The 17234-nt window shown below is 43.9% G+C and overlaps 1 long non-coding RNA gene across 3 annotated transcripts in view; it reads right to left on the bottom strand.

Annotated features, from left to right (window-relative positions):
- Positions 1–6739: 6739 nt before the first annotated feature.
- The window catches only part of LOC309367308, a 48178-nt gene continuing 37683 nt past the window's right edge, over positions 6740–17234 (bottom strand). The window contains exons 5-6 of one of the 3 annotated variants that reach the window (XR_014167016.1): positions 16817–16929; positions 6740–6889 (exon numbers count right to left, since the gene is read on the bottom strand). This is a non-coding gene — a long non-coding RNA (uncharacterized lncRNA). Of the gene's footprint in view, positions 6890–12544; positions 13353–15389; positions 15475–16816; positions 16930–17234 lie in introns of those variants that run through there. The other 2 variants (XR_014167017.1, XR_014167018.1) reach the window with 2 other exon arrangements.

Below are 17234 nucleotides of genomic sequence, written 5' to 3'. Positions count from 1 at the left end.
TGTGAAGCCCAATTAACATCAGAACACACGCTAATGTTCTAATGAAGTAAATGGACTTCAGATGAGGAGGGGGGAAATGCCTATGCACCAATTAGCCGACACCGAAGGCATGTGAAGAAATAGCACGAATAGGAACGAAACAAAAGAGAGGTAAAAGTCACAATTTAAAGTAATTACACACAGGGGCTTATGCCAAGATGTTGCAGTGCCCTTCATCACAGTGAGAGGCCAGCAATTCTTGTTCGTGGGATGTGGGCAATTCACATTTCACATTGTCTTTCCATGGTGCCCACATGCTCAATTTTACTGAACAACAGGCCCCACTGTAGTTTATTTACCTACTGAAGCGAAAACCCACTTTAATGTAAGAACGTACGCCGAGGTGTCGGCTTGAGCAGAAACCAAGCACAAAAGAACTCCTCCAACTTCATTTGAACAGTTGGGGAGAGTCTGTTATGTATCAGGGGAAAAAATTAACAAAGGCCAAAAAGGAAAGAAAGAAGGGAGGTGGGGGGGGGAACAACCCAGCAGCTCAGCATAGAACTAGAGAGATAGCACTGCCCTTGCCCAGCTGTTGCACGATATGGAAGCGTCAGAAGAGGTGGGGAAATGGAAAAGCTGCAGCACATCTGAGCAAAAAGGATGCTTCCTCCTCCCCCACATGAAGATGATAATATTATATAAAACGAAAAGCAAAGTCAACTCTGTTTCGATCTAAAAGCGGCAGTAGCTCTAAACAGATTGTGCACCAGAGGAGAGGAGTATTTTGTGGTTGTTGTTGTTTAGTCGTTTGGTCGTGTCCGACTCTTTGTGAGCTCATAGACCAGAGCATGCCAGGCACTCCTGTCTTCCACTGCCTCCCGCAGCCTGGTCAAACTCATGTTCTTAGCTTCGAGAACACTGTCCAACCATCTCATCCTCTGTCGTCCCCTTCTCCTTGTGCCCTCCATCTTTCCCAACATCAGGGTCTTTTCCAGGGAGTCTTCTCTTCTCATGAGGTGGCCAAAGTATTGGAGTCTCAGCTTCACGATCTGTCCTTTCAGTGAGCACTCAGGGCTGATTTCCTTCAGAATGGATAGGTTTGATCTTCTTGCAGTCCATGGGACTCTCAAGAGTCTCCTCCAACACCATAATTCAAAAGCATCAATCAGCCTTCTTTATGGTCCAGCTCTCACTTCCATACATCACTACTGGGAAAACCATAGCTTTTTCTAGACGGACCTTTGTTGGCAAGGTGATGTCTCTACTTTTTAAGATGCTGCCTAGGTTTGTCATTTTGTGGTAGAAAGGCTATATAACAAGGCTGACCTGTTTCCTGTCCATGGGCCGTATCTCCCCTACACACGCACACACACTCTCAAACTGGTGGACTCTTTAGGCAGATAGCTAGGAAGCTGGCTTATAGCAAGCCAAACAAAGAGTCCATCACAATCAGTATTGTCAACCCTGACTGGCAGCAGCTCTCCAGGGTTTCAGGTAAGCGTCTCTCCCACCCTTACCTGGAGATGCTGCCATGGATCAAACCTGTCATGCTCTTTCCCTGGACTATGTATCTTATATGCTTAATATAATTGTATGTGCAGTGTGGCTTTGCATTGAACTGTCCGTAACTCTTTATGGGCTGGAGCCCATAAATACTTGGACACGCAGATTCAAATTCACATTTAAGTACACTACTGAAATACTAGACTACTTGAAGTCAGGGTGTACAAAAAATACTTGGATGGGGAAAAACATGGATGGGGAAACCATGACCCTCCAGATATTGTTAGAGTCCAATTTCCATCAGCTCGCCTCATCTCTCCCTCTTGGCCCCCCTCCTCTCCAGCCTCCACTTCTGCCTCTGATTCTGGACTGCTCTCTGCCACAGACTCTTCCTTCTCACTAAACCCTGTTACCTCTTCAGCTTCCAACACCGACTCCTCCCAGTCTGTTCCCTCTTCTCCCTCTGACCACTCGTTCTCATCCCACCGCCAATCCCCCGGATCTGAGCCTTCTTCCCTTGGGGTTCCCCAGTGCCTCCCACCACTCCTCTGCATAACAACAAATTTAAGAAGTCATAAGAACTATTGGCAGTGAAGTCCTATGCATGTCTACTCAGAAGTAAAATTCACTGAGTTCAATCAAATTCCTCCCAGATAAATTTGAAGAGGGCTGAAGCTTTGATGCCTGCAGTCCTATAGTCCTATAGACACTTTTTGGTGTTATAAAACTCAGAGGGGCTTACTTCCTCCTAGCTAGTGTGGTTTGTTGTTGTTTAGTCGTTTAGTCATGTCCAACTTTTCATGACCCCATGGACCAGAGCACACCAGGCACTCCTGTATTCCACTGCCTCCCGCAGTTTGGTCAAACTCATGTTGGTAGCTTCGAGAACGCTGTCCAACCATCTCATCAGCGGCGTAGCGTGGGTTGTCAGCACCCGGGGCAAGGCAAGTAATTGGCGCCCCCTAACCCTTAACCTGCCGCTGCTGCCAGCTTCTTCTTGCTGTTGCCTGGTCTGGTCTGGTGTGGTTCTCTTCCGCGCTCAGCGCTGCGCTGGGCAGCCACTGCACTGTCCCTCCCCCTGATAGTCCCTCGCTCTCTCTCCGCACCGCACGCCTGGCACCCACCCCCTCCACAGTGGGCGGCAACCCGGCGGCTTGGATCGGATTCGCACAGCCAGCACTGCAGTGAGAGAGAGAGAGTGAGCCAAGTAGGGGCAGAGAGCTGTGAGTGTGAGCGCGCCCCCCCCCCAGATGTTGCGCCTGGTGCGGCCGGCCCCCCCTGCACCCCCCACGCTACACCACTGCATCTCATCCTCTGTCGTCCCCTTCTCCTTGTGCCCTCAATCTTTCCCTGCATGGATCACTGCCTTGCAGTGGCGAAGGGGCTTGAATAACTCAGAGAAGCTATGAGCTATGCCGTGCAGGGCCAACCAAGATGGACAGGTCATAGTGGAGAGTTTTGACCAAACGTGATCCACCTGGAGCAGGAACCGGCAAGCCACTCCAGTATCCCTGGCAAGAAAACTCCATGGACAAAGACAACAGGCATATAAAAGCTCATGTGGTACAAGAGGTTAAAAAAATAATAATCTGAAAAGAGTCTTCTTTGAAAATCTGGGACAAGGGTTGGTTTTAAAAAACAACAACAACCAAATATTTAATATAATGAATTCATCCTGTATATATCTGATCAAATTAAATGTTTAATTAAATAACTGACAGAATATGCTTTTGCACATTAGGTTTCTTATGTATCTTATTCCAGTATTCAATAAGGGGTTTCCTGTTATCTCGAAAAGTCCTGGCCTTTTGTTTCCCTTAATATAATCAAACGAAACCTGACAGTGTATCCATTATATGCTTTGCTGAACCCATTACAAAGATCAGGTGCCTTTTTATTTTGCCAGTTTTAGTCAATATTACCTTCAGCATGATTAATGAATTTCTTACCAGTCCTGCTGTTTTGCAATATCTTTAATTAATCCAAGTAGTAATACCTTGGGATCCAAAAGGTAAGCTATAGCTAATCATTTCTTTGAAAAGAAAGTATTGAAATAAGTCTATAACTCAACCAAACACTGTGTGTATTTGTATTTTGTATTTCAAACATGTATTCGCTTTTGTATCTCAAACAGCTTAACAGATACTTTCTGAGATGCATGCACAAAATGTACCATTAATATACCATTCTATAGGTGGAGAAGAGGAAGTTCCCGAAAGTGGAAATCTAATATTCAGACATACTATGGACCATCTCATGAAGGCTCTCCATCTAGTCAAAATAGATTAAAATGACTGTGAAACAGAACAAGAATTATCCTGATTAGTTAGGAGGATCATCAAATATCAGTTCAAAGATGGTTTACCTTCATTAGCTCAAAGCAATGAGAAAGTGCAAAGCTGTTGAAACCAGAGTCCTTTTCGTTGGAAATTCCCAGGTGTCAAAAAAGGTCATTTATGTATGCCACCACTGCAGTCCATGTTTTGTTAGCCCCAAAATTGAAAACAAGCAAGGTCCCAACTAAAGAAGAATGGCAACTTAAACTGATGGAATATGCGCAGCTTGCGGACCTAACATATAGAATAAGAGAACAAGAAGAACGTACATTTAAAGAAGATTGGAATTAGAAAATGTTTATTGAATATACGGGGGGGGCAGATTGTGTACATTTGGAAACTTTGGCAGGCTTGAGATAAATTCAACAGTGTAAACAAGTTTTGTTGGTTGTAATAATGGAATACTGAATGGTTTAGTTTATGTAAAACATGCAGGGATATATGATATGCAAAATGAACCATGCAAAGAGAGGAGGAAAGTCACTGACATTTTAAGGTGGTCTAAATGAATATTCTAAAGTGTGAAACAGAAAATTTAATTTAAAAAGTGTGTGTGTGTGAGAGAGAGAGAGAGAGAGAGAGAGAGAGAGAGAGAGCGCAAAGCTGTTGCACACCCTCCAATTCCTTCCCCACCTGCTGCAGAGCAGTTGAGGGAGGAAAGTGAGTGGACAAATGGAACAGGGAATGGAGCAGGAAACAACTATAGCACCTCAAATTGTAGTGGTCACAGTGGTTGCCTGTCTTTAAGGCTGCGGCTCAGTGAAATAGCACCTGTTTTGCATGCAGAAGGTCAATCTCAGGCATCTCCAAAGCAGAGCTAGGAGGGACTCCCGATCTGAAATCCTGGAAAACTGCTAACAGTCACAGTAAACAATGCTGAACTAAATGGACCAATGGTCCAGTCTATGGCAGCTTCCAATGTTCCTATCTAGGAGACTTATTCCAGTCACAAGGCCCACTTTACGGCACTGTTGTGAACCTAATCCAAACCCACAAATTATGTTTCTACAAGGCTTTGGCCTAGACCTGGTATCGGTATTCTCTCAGGCTTCATGTTAACATTACACTCACCTCATGATGTGGGGAGTTCTCGTGTGATGTCTTTGCTCATTGGCATTGTATATCATGTGCAGGTGACATTCTCTCGCTTTCCACCTCTGGAATCAAGCCCAGTAATTTCATGATCGCTCAGTTTGCCATCTTGCTCACATAGTAACTGCAATATTTGCCTTAAGTTTGTGTGGAGAAACTTTCAGGAGCAGGAGTGCCAGCTTGGCCCTGCAACCGTGAGTGCCTGGGGCTGTGGGTGTCCCACAGCATGGATGGCCCTGGCACCGAAATTTTTGGGTGCCCAGCCCCTTCATGGGGAATTTTGTGGCTGCTCAGGCACCCAGAACCCCAGGGAGTTGGCACCTATGTTCAGGAGAAAGATATTTCTCCATCAGAACAGAATACGCAGCACACAGATGGCCAGTAAAGTGCAGGGGCAGAGGAAGGGGTATGGTGTCACCCCAGGTGTCACCACTGAGGGGGGTGACAAAATGCCAGGCAGCACTCACTACAGGGCCTCCAGAGCACCCGAGCCACGCATCTCTCCTGGGAGAGACGCAGTGGCTTGGGTCTCACAGGCTCCACGCTGCCCAAACTGTCTGCCCGCTGCCTCCCCTCCCCCCCCCAGATGTAGGGCAACTGAGTGGGAGGAGGCCGGCTGAGTGGAAAGAGGCCCCAGCCCTATAGGTGGCTCGCCCTGCCCCCGGGCGCACCGCCCCAGGCGCCCAAGCAGCTTCCTCCACCGCTGGTAATGTGGAGACAGTCTAGCTTTATTCTTCTCTGTGGTTTCAGTCAAGGTACTGGCACAGAGGGACTCTGCCAGAACAGAGTGGCCATATTTGTAAAGGGCAGACACTACGGCCAGGGTAACCAATATGGAACCCTCTGGATGTCGTTGGACAACAATTACCATTGTCTCTGTCCATGACCAATGGCCATGCAGACTGAGGCTGTTGGGGAGTTGGAGTCCAACAATATCTGGACCATACCTCTGCTCTATAGAAACAGAAGTCTTAACTTCCATTTTATGGAACTATTGTTGATGTGATATCTCTCCCAAGGGGTTTTCTAAAGAAAGTCACTAACAACAGGGAAGGAAAATACATTACAGAAGACTCACCTAGGGCAAACAAAACATGTGCCAACCAACATTACAGCTCATTTCCTATACCAGCACATCACAAAATAGTAAGGTTAACTTTTAAACTTCACCTCAATAGCCAAAGCTGGTAGCTGGCTTCAGTTTTTCACACCGTGTTGTGTTGTTCTAAAGGGATGTCTATTTACAACCTTAACTGTACCCAAAGAAGGTGGTGGTGCTTGTTTTTGTCTGATATTTATAGGCTATACTTTATAGTTAAAATATATAATTACTGAAGAAGGCATAATGAAATCTTCTATTGTTAGACAACACACAGCAATTCTAATTAACAGGGGAACTGATAAAAGAATTTACAGTGGCACTGCTGCAGGAAAATGCAATTTCTTAGTATGGCTCTTGTCGTTTGTTTTACGGCACTGCGGTTCTTTTTGCATTCATGGTTGATTTGGGGAACTCATCTACAGCAAAACATTTTAGTTACCACCAGCCGTGTCAAAAAATACTACAGTGTAACAAGCAACAGAATTTCTGGGATGACACCACAGCTAGCAGCAGACAGGTTGGTGGGACGGAGGCACTTACCTGACCTCCTGGCGGGTGAATAGTTGCTGATACCATGAGGACAAGGCGTGAGGCAGTGCAAACACACAGGCAGGAACCAGATTGGTTCAGCTGATTCATTTTATATGATGAACTGCCCTGTGATCCTTGGGTGAAGGGCGGTATAGACATTTAATAAAAAAAAAAATAATAATTTGCACCACATTCCCATTAGCCACATTCCCATGTTGTGAAGTGTGAAAGGACTCCTTTAAAATGTGTCAAGTGTGTTTTGAGAGGTTGTTGTTGTTTTTTTGCTCCACCACATCTACAGGAACAAATCCTTCCAGCTCTACAATTCTACGACTCTATGATTCTGTGAAAATAAAGAGTATGTAAAAATTAATTTCATGATCACCCCATGGTAAGATTTTGTCTGTAAAAGCTGATTGCATGAACTTACCTTTAATGCAAGGTACTGACAGCAATATCATCCTTTAAATGTTTGTATATTCACCATCAACACAAACTTCTGGATTAAAGGAGAATAACCCATCACACCACATTAGATGTCCGAGTGTTGGGTTAGGACTGGCAAGAGCTAGCTTCCAGTTCCCACTTAGCCATAAAGCTCTCTGGAAGGGAAGTGTGAATCTTGTCACTTTGGTTTTTCTTTCAAATCTTAAGTTCGGTTTTCTACACATCCACATCAATTTGCAGCAGCTTCTTTTTTTTAGACAGTCCGCATAAGAATCCATCAGCATGTTAGCATGACTTTCTCCTAATATGCACAAATGCAATTTTGCCTAATACCCATGTTTTTGCCATTTTTCTCCAAATATTTACATTTTTTACACACATTTCATGCGAGCGTATATGCATTTTTTATATTTTTTACATATTACTTGTCTGGAGATCTGCAGATCTGCATTGCAGAATTTGGAGAAGTGCAAATTCTGAAGGATGTCTATTTTGGTTTATGTCTTGTTTCCAAAAAGAGGAAATAAGGCAAGTTTGCCTTGGAAGGCAAACTGAATCCAATTTCTCCCCCATCCCAGCTCTCTGGTGATATGGGCCCAGTCACTATCTCTTTCCTTTACCCACCTTGACAAGGTTGTGGTGAGAATAAAAAGGGGGCATGTACCTTGAGATCCTCAAAGCAAAGGCTGGATATAGCTGAATAAAATTAATAAATAGTGCGAGAATTGGGGTGAGTTTTTCTACGGCTCTGTTAATAACTCAAGAAACACAATGATGATGATGATAAATTTGTATCCCGTCCATCTGACTAGGCTGCCCCCGCCACTCTGGGTAGCTTCCAGCATATATAAAAACATAATACATTGGTACCTCGGGTTAAGAACTTAATTCATTCTGGAGGTCCGTTCTTAACCTCAAACTGTTCTTAACCTGAGGTACCACTTTAGCTAATGGGGCCTCCCGCTGCCACCGCCACATAATTTCTGTTTTCCTCCTGAAGCAAAGTTCTTAACCTGAGGTAATATTTCTGGGTTAGCAGAGTCTGTAACCTGAAGCATCTGTAACCTGAAGCGTCTGTAACCCGAGGTACCACTGTAAAACATGAAACCTTAAAAGGCTTCCCTATACAGGACTGCCTTCAGACATCTTCTGAAGGTTATAGGGTTGCTCATCTCCTTGACACCTGATGGGAGGGCATTCCACAGGGTGGGTGCCACTACCGAGAAGGCCCTCTGCCTGGTTCCCTGTAGCTTCACTTGTCACAGTGAGGGAACCGCCGGAAGGCCCTCAGAGCTGGATCTCAGTGTCCAGGCTGAATGACAGGGGTGGATAATACAAGTGTGCAGTACTGAGGCCCATGCATCAAGCAGCAGTCAAGAGCATCCAGATCTTATTAAAACAAAGAATGCCTACATCTGTTACTCAAGTTATTACAAAGCCACCAGTGTCATACTTAATAAATAACGAGGCAGGCTTTTTAAACAGAAACCTGATGTAAACTTAACACTCACCAAAAAAAATGTAACGTTAAAAGCGAGCTGCCTATGTAGAAGGACTCCGACAATTTTCCACGCAGAGGAGGAAAGTGGAGCAGCCTGTGCCAAAACCTGGCTCTTTTTGCCCTAATCGCTGTGCTGGGATAGCTGTGCTTTAGTACTATTTGTGTAAAACAGCATCCCAGTGAAATGTGGGCCAGGAGTGAAGGAGGGGGGGAAACACAGAGAGAGAGCAGCCCAGACACTGCTGGTTTATTAAAGTGCCCTTCATTCACCTGCTTCATCCAAATCAAACAGCTCTGATTGGCGTTCCGTCTTGTAAAACGGGTATTGTGTGAGCAGTGGGCAGCTGGAGTCCTCTGAGAATCTTCACTTGTCAGAGATGAATCAATCATCTAGAAAGATGTCAGCATCTGCCCAAACCATTTTATATTAGAATAAATGGCAGATGGTGGTGTTTTTATATTTAATCAGTTCCACCAAATGCAGTTTCATCTCTTATAAAACTAAACCATCTGCAGCGTGTAGGTGTACAGATCTAGCTAAATGCCCGCTGCAGAACCCTCTTCTCTTAAAGGTAAACGGTACAAGTTAGTGGCAGCATTTTGGCACCATAAACTGGGGGGGGGGGAGATTTGACTTTTGCTTTTTAAATATCAGTGTGTTCTTGCAAAGGCTTTCAGGGTAATCATGCCAATAATTTATGTGTAGTATCAAGGCCCGTGCTTAATTCATAATTTAGATGGCACATATCTGCGTCAGCCTGCCCTGGATTACATGAAAAAAATCACCTCCCCCACTATGTATGTATGAACATACTTCTTCTTTTTTCCCCTTCTTTTTTGCAAAGGCCTTTGGCTATGTGCAATGAAGTTTATTTACTTCGCTCTGGTTGTAATATTTGTCCATCTGCAGGCCAGTGTGATGAATCTTTTACTTGGAGGGAAGTCCTGCCAACATGACAGGTTGCAATGCACACTTACCTGGGAGTGAGCTAGATTGACTAAAACAGAACTTACTTCTGAGTAAACATATATAAAATAGCACTTACCTTTAAAAGGTTGTACTGTTATTCCCCGATAAGTGAGCACAGAATGAATTTTTTAAAAAAATATATATATCATTTTTTTAAAAAATTATCATTGCTTTTACTTAGCATTTTATTGATCAAATGTTGATAAATAGTTTTATCATTTTTCGTCATGAGCATTTTTCCTCATTGTTTTCAGGGCAGGGAGATGCTCGAATCCTCTACTTCAGGGATGAGGAGACCTGTGGCTGCCAGCTCAACAACTTAGTCTGGATTTTCACTTTGGGGAATATGGCAGCCCTACCTAGACTACAACTTTCATTAACCCTTCCCAGGGGTGCCAACTTGAATCAACTATTGGGGAGGGCCTAGGTAAGCCCTGCCCTGCATAACTGATCACATGACACGGTGCATGCACACAATTTGAATGGCAATGCCCATCAATTTGGGGGGCCCAGTCCCCTCAAATATTTTATTCAGGGAACCAAAGGGACCTTGGCCCCTAGGAGTTGGCTCCTCTGTCCCTTACCATTGGCATGGCTGGCTGGGGCCAGGAAGTTGCCTTATACCAAGTGAGGCTGCTGGTCCATTTAATCCAGTATTGTCTACACTCTCCTGGGTTCCAGGCAGGAATCTCTCCTGGCCCTACATGGAAACGCCAGGAATTGAACCTGCGACCTTCTGAATACAAGGCAAATGTGCTACCACTGAGCTACAACCCATCTGCAAAACCGATGGGAGTCTGGAGGGCTACAGATCCCACCCCCCTGCTCTCACCAGATAGTACAGTGGTATCTCAGGTTACATATGCTTCAGGTTACAGACGCTTCAGGTTACAGACTCCGCTAACCCAGAAATAGTACCTCGGGTTAAGAACTTTGCTTCAGGATGAGAACAGAAATCGTGCTCCGGCAGTGCGGCAGCAGCAGCAGGAGGCCCCATTAGTTAAAGTGGTGCTTCAGGCTAAGAACAGTTTCAGGTTAAGTACAGACCTCCAGAACAAATTAAGTACTTAACCCGAGGTACCGCTGTATATGTTTAGCTGCAGAAAGGCGCAGTTTCTACCACTCCCAGTTAATCTCTCTTTCTTCCTTTCTTTTTTTTGGTCACGATTTCTGAGTAGAGCAGGTTGGGTACGTTGGCTGCATGGTATTTAACCAAGATGAAAAATAAAAATAGACACCCACAACTTTAACGTAGATTATCTTTTGAGCGCATACGTCTGAGTAGCACCATCTGGGTGGGGTTTGACCAACAGCAGGTTAGAGAGCTGATTTCAAATACAAGCAGATGGATTTCCCCTTACTTTTGGCTGTATGAAGCAAGTACACATCTTACCACCAACTGGACTATTTGTGAGCAAGTAGCATCGTGGAGAGATCAACTATTTCAATATATTGGACTGTGTTCCAGTGTATGCTTCGACTGCAGCGTTTTTGATGCTTCTCAATTCTTGGCAATCGACGTTTTGAATTGGAGTGTTTAGTATGTTCCAAGTCCAGTATCTTAAAAGTGCCTACAACATGTCAGAGGACATTTCCCCCTTCTTGTTGGTGAACTAAAGTATATGGGCAATAACATTACTAAGTTGCTAAGAAAAGTCTGGATTTCTTTAAGCATGAACAAACACACAAACAAACACACACAGAGAGAGAGACTTTTTTGGAATACCATCTTAGCTAAGCATCACTGAACCCAGTGGGACCTTTTAAGATGGTCAAAAACTAAGAATGCTTCTAGGCCACTACTATTTTTGCTTGGGATTCAATCACATAGCGACAAATTCAGGTTGTACAATTATAGTGGATTTCACAGTCCTGTGCAAAAAGAAAAATCCTGCTTATTGGATCAAAAGATCAGGAAAGAAGAAGAGTTTGGATCTGATATCCCGCCTTTCACTCCCTTTAAGGAGTCTCAAAGCGGCTAACATTCTTCTTTCCCTTCCTCCCCCACAACACTCTGTGAGGTGAGTGGGGCTGAGAGACTTCAAAGAAGTGTGACTGGCCCAAAGTCACCCAGCAGCTGCATGTGGAAGAGCGGAGACACGAACCCGGTTCCCCAGATTACAAGACTACCGCTCTTAACCACTACACCACACTGGGCCAGGAAAATGCACTGGGAAGTAGGAATGTGGGTTACCATCTATTCAATTTGCATTTAAAGGCAGACATGCATAATTTGCATTTTCCAAAACAATATGTGGCAGGTCATACTCTGGACTTTGTTTTCTCAGCTGGGTGGGAACAGCGTGATCTGAAAGTGGGGGATCAGCCCCTTGTCATGGTCAGATCACTTTCTGCTAAGCTTTAGGCTTTCAGCACCTTTTCCCCTCAGCAGAGGTGGGGGACCTGTGAGATCATCATCTGAGGCCTTCTCCGTGTGCCTCATCCATGAGTGGTCCAGAAGGTGGCAACACAAGAACGGGCCTTTTCTGTGGTGCTTCCCTGTTTATGGAATGCTCTCCCCAGGAAAGTTCATCTGGTGCCTTCATTATGCACCTTTAGGTGGCAGGCGAAATCATTCCTCTTCAACCAGGACTTTGGCTGATTAACATCCAATACCCTTTTAAAAGTGTTGTGGGATTATTGGTGTTATGTACTGAGTTGAATAGGATCCAAAATGCAGAGTCTGATTGGTCCTAGAACAATAGGATTCAGAGCGCAGCGGTCTAATTGGTCAACAAGAGCCACCCAATCCAGCTCCACGTGGAAATGAATCCGCAACGTGATTGGCCTACAGGAGAATCCCGGAATTAGCCAATCACGTGGGGCCCATTGTGTAAATAATGTATATAAAGCAAAACAAAAAAAATTCCTTCCAGTAGCACCTTAAAGACCAACTAAGTTAGTTCTTGGTATGAGCTTTCGTGTGCATGCACACTTCTTCAGATATCTGAAGAAGTGGGCATGCACACGAAAGCTCATACCAAGAACTAACTTAGTTGGTCTTTAAGGTGCTACTGGAAGGAATTTTGTTTTGTTTTGACTATGGCAGACCAACACGGCTACCTATCTGTAACTGTATATAAAGCAGACATTCTGGGGGAACTTCTATTCCTCCTCACCACTATGAGCTGAATAAAGAGCATGAAATCCACTCTCGACTCAGAGTATATTTCAATTGGTTTGCTTTGTTATTATTTTTTATTATGCATTTTGTGTTTCTAAGGTCGTATTTTTATGTTGTGAACCACCCTGAGATTTATGGGTGAAGGGCGGTACACAAATTTCATAAATCAACAAAATACAATAAAATAAATAAAAAGGCAGGATCTTCAGAAACGTCAAGTTTTACTCTGAGCTACATATAATTGTGTATCTTAACAGCCTAATGCATATAAACAACACTTCCAATTGCCAAATACATTTCGACCATACGGATGTAATTTACCTATCAATATGTGCCACTGAGGAAGACCGTATGGTCAAAATGTATTTGGCAACTGAAAGTGTTACTTGCATTAGGATGTTAAGTGGCAGTCTCTTCTGTCATTAAAAAGACCCCTAAGGATCGGTATTGGGGTCTGTGCTTTTGAGCTTGTTCATAAATGATCTGGAGTTGGGGTAGACAGCGAGGTTGCCAGGTTTGCTTGTTCAAGGTGGTTAGAACAAAAAGGGATTGTGAAGAGCTCTTAAAGGACCCCGCCAAACTGAGAGAATGAGCAGAAGAGTGGAGAATGCAATTCAATGTAAACAAGTGTAAAGTGATGTTGGGGCAACAACAACAAAAATCTTAATTTCACATGTTCACTCAACTGGCATTGACTGATCATGAACAAGACCTTGGGGTCATAGCAAACAGCTTAATGGAGACGTCGACCCAGTGGGCGGCAGCTGTGAGAAAGACAAATCGCATGCTAGACATTATTAGGTCGGGAATTGAAAAACAAAACTGCCAATATCATAATGCCGCTATACAAATCTACGGAATACTGTGTACTGCTCTGGACACCTTACCTCAAAACAGATATTGTAGAGCAGGAAAAGCTTCAGAAAAGGGCAACCAAAAGGGATGGCGCGACTCCCCGATGAAGAATTGTTGCAGCGCTTTGGACTTTTGAGTTTAGAGAAGAGGCAAATAAGAGGTGACATGATAGAAACTTATAAAATTATGAATGGCCTGAAGGCAGGTGGTTCTTGTTATGCTAAAACATTTGTATTTCCTCATTTGGTTCAGAAGCTGTTTTTTATTGGTATATACTGTACAGAAATACGTTGAGCAAAATTTACAGGGTAGGGTTGGTAGGTCTTAACTTTGTACATTTTGTTACTCAACCAATCTGTAGATCAAGCAACAGGTCAATAAGATCTGACTGCTCAAGACAGCAGTCCAATCAATGGAGTCTGGGATTAACTCGGAGCACTGAAATTAAATCCAGCTCCTGGAGCTATATCTGCACTGATCACCCGCTGCCCTGGAAGATAGCCTTGTATGTGTGTGAAGCTTGGGGTAGCCACCCTTGCTTTCCCCCAACACCACTCCAAATGGCCTGTCACCATAGGCCATGGGTAAGCAAACTAAGGCCTGGGAGCCGGAGCCGGCCCAATCGCCTTCTAAATTTGGCCCACGAACGGTCCGGGAATCAGCATGTTTTTACATGAGTAGAATGTGTCCTTTTATTTAGAATGCATCTCTGGGGCCTGCCTGGTGTTTTTTACATGAATAGAATGTGTGCTTTTATTTAAAATTCATCTCTGGGTTATTTGTGGGGCATAGGAATTTGTTCAATTATTATAATTATTTTCAAAATATAGTCCAGCCTCCCACAAGGTGTGAGGGACAGTGAACTGCCCCCCTGCTGAAAAAGCTTGCTGACCCCTGATCCATAGGCACTGGCTCCTGGGAGCCAAGGCACTTTGGGCCCCCCAGTGTTTTTTTAGGGGGGCAAACCCCCCTAATGTTCAGAGGGCGTTCAGCTCCTCCCTCTGGGTCCATACAACCTCGTGTGTGCAATGTCAGGACATTGTGTGACCTCAGGGTATTGTATGACGTTGCACACATAACACCAGGACGTCGGGCCCAATCGGTTGTCTGGAAAAGCTGGCATCTCTGCCTATCACCAACTCTCTTCGTCCCCAACCACTAGCAATGTACAAGGCAGGGGAAGGCTGGTGTGCTCTAGCCAATAGTGGCTCTTCAAGGTCTGAGCCGGAAAGACCTTCTTAGCCTGTCAGCTAAGATCCTTTAAGTGGCGATGGAACTCTGCTGTGACCTTGTTCTATCTGCCTCTGTATTTTCCTCCAAACCTGATGGAGCTTTGATAGTCTTTTTTTGTGCATCCTCATCTATGGCATTTTCAGGACTCAAATAAAAAAGGATACTAATAATTGTGCAGAGACACCCTAAAAGAAATCACAACATCAACCAGCAGTGTGTGGGGGTTTGAGTTTGGTTGGTGGTTGTGTTTTTTTTTAAGGAAATTCACAGCTTGCAACTTTTGGCTAAGCAGGCTCCTACCAGCACACCCTTTAACTGAGCCAACCAACCACACAGGAAGGCCACCACTGCTGAGAATTCAGCGCATTTTTTATAGAAAATGACAATATGGCATGGGGATTATCTAGAGCTCTCCTGTTGTCCTAGTGAAACATGCAGTGGCCCTGTGGTGCACGTCACAGCAAAACTTTGTGAGCCCGCCCCGCCCCCCCCCAAAAAATTGATGCAAATAAATTGCAAAGCCTACTGGCTCAGCTAGGGGGGCAAATCAAGATAACAGAGACAAAACCTTTGGTTCTGTGCTCTGAGCCAAAAAGAGACCAAGTGCATCATTGATTTGAGGTGGGGGGAAAGGGATCAGTGAGAAATGGGGTTCCATTTGCATTTAAATACAGACCTGCCTAATTCACATTTTCTGAAACGATATGTGAACCGAAAGAGCCATCCTTCAGAATTTGCACTTTTCCAAGTTTTGCAATGTGGTTCTCCAACGTAGCTATGTGTACAAAAATGCATATACTAGAGGGGAAATTGTGCATAAAATGCACTTATTAGTGAAAATGACATACAGAAATGCATTGTATCAGGGGAAATTGCTTTGCAAAAAAAGTGTATATTAGTCCCAATTGCATAGAAAATGTATATATTGAAATAAATTTGCTCTAAAATACTGGTGAGTGTACATGAGGACATTTTTATTTTAAAAAACTCACATGTGGACATGTGGAGAACTGAGCGTACAATTAGAAAAACTAGAAACTGAGAGAAACTGAAATTTATGAATTCTCATGACATGCTATGGAGCAACAAGACTAGAAGTTGAATCTTACTTCGACACTGGTAACAGGACAGCAGGCAAGCATAGTGGGCACAGAGGAGGCGACACAACAACCACAGCTCTGCCTTCACATCATGGATCTCCAGACCTTTTCATCACAAATCACTATATTTGGTACAATTTGATGGTGAGCGTGAGACTTTGCATCTCTGAATCTGGCTTTGAATGCTCCCTAATGGGGAAAATAACCCTGCTGTGTACATTTAAACAATCATTTTGGGGATAAGCCTTCTCTCACATATGATAGTTTTAGCTCTTACATACGCTTCAGGTTACGGGCTCCGCTAACCCAGAAATAGTACCTCAGCTTAAGAACTTTGCTTCAGGATGAGAACAGAAATCGTGCTCTGGAGGTGCAGCAGTGGCGGGAGGCCCCATTAGCTATAGTGGTGCTTCAGGTTAAGAACAGTTTCAGGTTAAGAACGGACCTCCGGAACGAATTAAGTACTTAACCCGAGGTACCACTGTAGTCTTTTGTTTTAGTTCAAACATGCAATCCCTGACCTACAATCCAAAATGGCGCAGGGAAAATATTTATCTCGTGATTCTACCAAGTACGTAAACTTCCCTGCAGATTCCAGAAGGGAGGCCATTTTGAAATGTACCGAATTTCATTACAGCTGCAGTTTGATATGCATTTCCTTTGGAGTAAGCCACATGGAACTCAATAGGGTTTACTTTTGAGTAAGCATGCGTGGGATTGGACTGGTAGAGGTCAATCCCGAAATTGTCGAAGCACTCATTACACCGTGCTTCAACAGAATACATGCTGTGAAAATTTGCCGCTGATTGTAAATATGATTCGCTAATGTTCTCTGGGTTGAATGTACTGTGCTCTTTCCCCTCCCTTTCCATCTTTCCCCCTGCATGTAAATTGATCTACTGCGTCAAAACAGTACCATTTAAAACAAAAGGGGTTGATTTATAGCCGGTCCCTACACTCATAAATCACACCTGCAGTGTGGTGCTCCAGAACCCCTGTGTTCTGCCAGCATTTACCTTTTATAAATGGTCGGGGCTTACCTCCCATTGTGACGGAGCCTAATACAATTGCATTCTTCTCTCCCAGCATTCCCTCTCATTATTCCCACTGGGGAATTCAGACCTCGATTTTGCATCCATGTCAGGTTTCTTTTCTTAAAAAGAAAAACAGGAAAAGGAATGTTAAATTAAATATGTAAACTTGTATTTTGTAGCTCTGCCTACTCTCAGACACGTGAGGTTGGGCCTTTGAGTTACCTAACAAAAGAGAGGGAAAAACAAACATATTATTTTACTGATAAGGTAACTATTTTGAACAAAAGTGGCCGTATTTCAAAATATCACATGCAGAGAGTTTGCGATCTGCAACTAGCTGAGATACCTGCTTTGGCCTTGATGCCTTTAAATGCTGGTATTTGACCCTGTATCTTTCCATTTCCTTGGTCCTATTAAACAGGTT

This window comes from Podarcis melisellensis (assembly GCF_964234715.1).
Source record: "Podarcis melisellensis genome assembly, chromosome: 3".
In the NCBI taxonomy this organism is placed as follows: Eukaryota; Metazoa; Chordata; class Lepidosauria; order Squamata; family Lacertidae; genus Podarcis; species Podarcis melisellensis.
Note: the sequence above shows the minus strand (reverse complement) of the source record. Positions and strands in the feature narration are given on the sequence as shown.